Genomic DNA, 6,000 nt, shown 5'->3' with positions numbered 1-6,000 from the left:
GAAGGTCATTTAAATATTAGTTATATATCATGTGTACATATATAGTCATAAATGACTTTCCAGTTCATCCAATGCCCTTGGGTAGCAAGGGTATACATCCATGTTCATACGTACCAGTTATATTACTAGTAAGCTACCATATGGGTAGTTTAGGAAGATACTAGAACTATTACTAGAACGCGATACCATACAATGAGTCAGTTCATTCATGAGTCAATACTTGCTAGATAGAGAGAACATACATTACAACTAGTACACACAGTACATTACTATACAATTACATGATTACGTTTACATAGAGATTCTGTTATAAGAATGCCTATATATGTATAGTTATATAAGTAATGTTTAAAACACTTAGGAAGGTTATCCACCTTGTTTCCTTTTCCTCGATTTGGATGTGGTCTGATGGGATATCGGGTACCCGTCCGAAGGTCGTTTAAATATTAGTTATATATCATGTATACATATATGGACATAATAGTTCCTTTCAGTCAATTCATTACCTTTGGGTAGCAAAGGCATACGTTCATATACTTTTACATGATTACGCTTACATGAGTACATATACATAAATACGTTGACAAAATTGTGATCCACTGTATCGGAGCATGCCTTAAATGTCATGGACCGAGTTGTAGCTAGAGTCTCTTGGAGGGAGAGCGTGAGTTTGCGTATAGATCTATACTGGATTGACTATCCTACACCTTGCTGCTAGCTACAGCCGGACCTGCAGGTATGCGGGTGCCAAACATCATTTCTCTTTATGACCATACTTATGTCGTTGTTACCAGTCAATAGTATGGTGCAATTAATCACATGATACCTTAATATAAATCCGATTTAAGGTAGTTAGTACATTAGTAGTTCCTATAATAGAACACTACAGTACTACATAAATTTTCCCTTTACATATATTTAGTGATCTTTTCACTTAAACATTAAATGTAAAAACTATATTTTGTTTATGATAGTTACACTTGGAAAATTACACACTTTTACAAGAAACGAACATTCAGAGCAGTTAGGTCTTGGTAGAAGACTACATTCAGAGCAGTTAGGTCTTGGTAGAAGACTAAATTCATAACAGTTAGGTCTTGGTAGAAGACACCCTTATATAATAGTAGGAATCATAGGGATTCCTAGGGTTTTTCAAACATTTACAGTTGTTTTACAAACATTTTCATACTTACAGTTCATATACACTTTCAATACTTACAATTCATATACATTTTCAATACTTACAATTTATATACATACAAATTCTTACATACAAATTAAGACACTAAAATACTTATGATCTCACCAGCTTCAAAGCTGATACTCGCTTTCAAAATTACTTGTATCCTCAGGTCATCAATAGACAGGTACAGATGCAAGGTTTAGAGAAGATGGAGCCCGTTCAAGACTCATCTTTCATTTTGATTTATGCTTTAGTGTCTATTATAATTTGACAGAACACATTTGTATAATAATTATATTATTAATGAAATGGATGATGTTGTTGCTTGTTTACTACTTTACATTGTTGTGATACTGTACATGACATCCTCCGCCCCAGAACGTTTCCGCCGTTCTTGGTTTTGGGGTGCGACATTTCAAATGCATGAGATTCAAGAAAAAATGCTAGTTTTATAAGTATGTATGATGTCCTTAATGAAAACATTTAATATATAGTTCTTAGGTTGTGTTTGGCGCGCCACAACTAGCTGATAAGCTAGATTATTTTTCGAGTTTTTTATGTTGTCGTGTTTAGTAAGCCAAAAAGTAGCTTATAAGCTAGCTTTTTGAAAAGCTACTTAGATTAACTTTTTATGAGTTTTTTTTTTATAAATTTCCAAATACACCCCTTAATCAATTATAGAAACACATACTCTTACATGTAATTTTATGTAGTTTTATATATTTTAGCTAGCTTTTCAGCTATTAACTAGTTTTTCAGCTACTATGCCAAACATAGCCTTAGTGTTCTTAACCTTTTTAGGTTCTCATTTGAACCTATATATATATATATATATATATATATATATATATATATATATATATATATATATAAGTTCATTTAAGACCATGCTAATTTTGTGAGACCGTGAGACCAAATCTAAAAATAATTTTTAAATGCCAAATAAAAGGAAAAATCCAAAAATTCTTAATTTAATTATTATTTTCGAAACTTTAATTACCTAAAATAATTACCGTTTTTTTTAAATTTACTAAATGAGTGGCTAGGATTGCGTCACGGTCTCACAAAATTAGGCCGTCTCACATGAACCTAAACCTATATATATATATATATATATATATATATATATATATATATATATATATATATATATAAATTGTAACATCCCGAGTTCAGGAGTGCAAGTTCAGGGTTCAAAGTGAAAATGTATAAGGGCAACTCGGCGAGTCCATGGGTGGACTCGGCGAGTAGAGTCGCGACTTTGGTCGCATGTTAAGTGGTCAACTCGGCGAGTCGGCGGCTGGACTCGGCAAGTTGGTGCTGGGCGAGGAAAACCCTAATCTTCAGGGTTTACCCCTATTTAAAGGATGTTATGCCTTCTCTTCAGCCTCTATTTACCCTGAGAGTTCCAGAGAAAATCCAAATCATGAGAAACTCCATTATTGAGAGGATTGAAGCTTGGAAGAGGGAATTTGTGAAGAGAAGTTGGAGGAATTCGAGGATAGCACCAAGAGGGCTTGTGGATCTGAAGTCTACATCAGTTAGGCTCATATTTGGGGTAAGAATCCTCTGTCTTGAACCCTTCTTCCCTTATTGTCATCCATGGTGGTTGTTTTGGGGTTTTGGAGGATTTCATGAGTCATTTCAGGATTAGAAGATGGATCTGAGGATGCTACCTCAAATCTGGAGTAGTGGTGATCCAAAATCGCATAAAGTCCCTGTTGATAAGTGATTGGTGAAGCTATCTTGTCCCAAACCCAAACCCTAAAGTGTAAAATGCCTAGATCTCTTTGGATTCACGTAAAGTGTGATGAATGGGTTGTAGGAGGCTAGATCTACGTTTTGGATCAATTGCATGGCCTGGAAGGTTCTGTTTGGAATGAGATCTAGAGGCACTCGGCGAGTCACAAAGGTGTACTCGGCGAGTTGCTTGAAGATGGACTGGAACTCAGCGAGTTGGAAGAACAATTCGGCGAGTAAGTTGAAGATATCCTTAGACTCGGCGGGTCTGTTCTTGGACTCGGCGAGTCTGGTCGTGAGGTCTAAGTTTCTTCTGGTTGAGCTGTGACTCGGTGAGTCAAGGTATGACTCGGTGAGTTGAGTGAGGAAGGACTCAGAGTTGTTGGACTCGGCGAGTCTCGGGGTGACTCGGCGAGTAGATTCAGTCAGGGGTTGACTTTGACTTTGACCAAGGGTTGACCAGTTGACTTCCAGGGGCATTTTGGTAATTGTTGGATATTGTTTTGAGTTCAGTGTTTTCGTGGTTGGCCAGTGGTGGAGATCGTATCAGTGATCGGAGCAGCTTGGGTTATCTGTTCAGTTGGCAGTTTCGAGGTGAGTTATCCTCACTATATCAACAGGGTCTAAGGCACCAAGGCCGACCCTTTATCAGATTGAGATTCGGGTATTTGTTGTTATGATATTGCTTTGATATTTTGCATCCTGGTAGCTAGGGGTATATGTTAGAGACCTGGTTGAGGTCGGTATCCTGAGATATAGGGTGATGCTATGCTAGTGACCGATTAGGTTGTCATCCTGGTTAGGATGATGATATGTTATGTGATCTGTTTGATCGGTTTGTTGACTGTGAATTGTTATATGATTGTATGTTTATGTCCACATGGTTGTTTGGACTGGAGTTGGGTTGAGGCGGGTCCTGCTTTGTGCTGTAGGCCAAGATACCCAGGGCGGACCGGTTGTCCCGAAGGCCCAACGAGCAGTCCGGATAGGTTGTAGGCCCCAAGAGTGCGGACCAGACGTGCCGAGGCTTGGAGAGTGGACCAGGTCGACTGAAGGCCTGATGCGGGCGGACCAGTCATACTGTAGACTCAGAGAGTGGACCAGGTGGATTGAAGGCCCGATGGGGGCGGACCAATCACACTGCATAATCGATGTATATGGCTAGACTCGGAGGGTGGCCTAGGTGGACTGTTGGCCGGTGCGGCGAACCAGTTACACAGTAGACCCGAAGTGCATGGTTGTTCTGTGATCGGATATGATATGGCATGTTATGCGTGTATGGTATATGCGGTTGGTATTTTGGGGATATCTCACTAAGTTTTCGGGCTTACAGTTGTGGTTTATGTTTTTCAGGTACTTCAGGAGACCGTGGCAAGGCGAAGGCGTGATCGTACCGCTCCTCATGTTTATGTTGTGCTGAGATTCTGGGAATACTCTAAATAAATTGTATTAAAAACTTGTTTGTAATAATTTAATGAAATCGGGTTGTTTTTGAAAAAATTTAAATTGGTTGGAATTTTTCGGTCGTTACAAGTTGGTATCAGAGCCTTGGTTTGAGTGAATTGGAGGAACACTCGTGTGACTCCAGTCTCAAATCGAGGAGGGTTTTCAAAAGAGAATTTAAAACGGTTTTCAAAATGAGTAAAAGGAGGACGTGGAGGTACGTTCAGCCGGAGCCAGGAAGTAACCCAAAATACCATACATGATATTTTTTTTGAGCTTTGATAGAACAACATGCTAGTTCTAGGCTAGGGATCTTCAGGATTTCCTGATAATGTTGCCTGATTTATGATGTCTGTTAGTCTAGGGTTTCTTTGTGGGAGATTTCTAGTGTTCCTCTAGTAGTGAGGGTTGAGCGCTCGTTTTGTATGTTTTCGCTAGGGTGTTGTGGTAGTACTTCATATAAATATGGGTAGGTGTGGAAGGTAGTATGGGCCCGTACTACTGAAAGCACAGGACTCATACGCGTATCAGGGAAACCATGACCTCTAGGGTTGGGTTGAGAGTTGGTTCCCGGGTTAGTGGGAAGTGTCTGAGATTTTGTGGTGTTTTTCTTTCAGTATGGAGATTCCGAGTCATGCTGGGAATGGATCCGGGTCAGGATCGGGAGCAGGAGAGGGAGTTTCGGGCGGGTCAGTACCGCCCGAGGTTATTGGTCAGATGAGCACGTGCGAGTTGGATGCGAGGATTCGTGAGATCCTGCATGATGAGGTTGTTGCATTGTTCCGGGCCGAGTTGCCAGAACTGTTTGGGTCGATCAAGACCGACATGGTTGAGTATTTTGATGAGCGCTATGCAGCTCTCACAGAGACAGCTGCCGCAGCGGCTACATCGGCTGTACCAGCGGCAGGGGGAGGAGTTGGTCGGGGTTTTCAGTATCAGGACTTCGATAATACAAAGCCTCCCACCTTTGACGGAGTTTAGGACCCGATTGTTGCTATGAGATGGTTATCGGACGTGGAGGGGTGTTTCTTCACGTGTTCATTCCCTGCTGATCAGAGGGTGAGGTGTGCTCTGAACCTGTTGAGGCTCGGGGCGAAGGATTGGTGGAGATTGACCACATGGTCATTTTCGGATGCACAGAGGGCTGCGGTTTCATGGGATCAGTTCAGAGAGATGTTTAGCACTCGTTATGTCCCGCGGGTTAAGAGGGAGAGATTGGCTCAGGAATTCCTTGAGCTGAAGCAGGATTCGGAGTCGGTGACGGAGATCACCAGGATGTTCACTGAGAGGGCGATGTTCTGCCCTGAGTTCGCTTCGGAGCAGGCTCAGATGTCTCGATATCTGAGCATGATCAAGAGGGATATCAGACAGTTTGTGTCTACGCAGAGGTGCGAGACCTTGTTGGAGTTGCAGGAGGCCGCCAGGCGGCGTGAGTTAAAGATTGAGTTGCAGTTGCGTGAGCTGAGGCAGGCCCCGGTGCAGTCGCAGCAGGTGCCGAAACGGTCCAAGACCGTTGATTCTAGGGTGGGAGATCTGAGCAGCCACACTTGTGGGAAGTGTGGGAGGGGTCACACTGGAGTTTGTAGGTCCGGTGGTGCATGTCGCGAGTGCAGAAAGGAGGGGCACTATGCGAG

This window comes from Lactuca serriola, chromosome 6 (assembly GCF_051521515.1).
Source record: "Lactuca serriola cultivar US96UC23 chromosome 6, Lser_US96UC23_V15, whole genome shotgun sequence".
Classification (NCBI taxonomy): Eukaryota; Viridiplantae; Streptophyta; class Magnoliopsida; order Asterales; family Asteraceae; genus Lactuca; species Lactuca serriola.
This window is presented reverse-complemented; position numbering follows the sequence as displayed.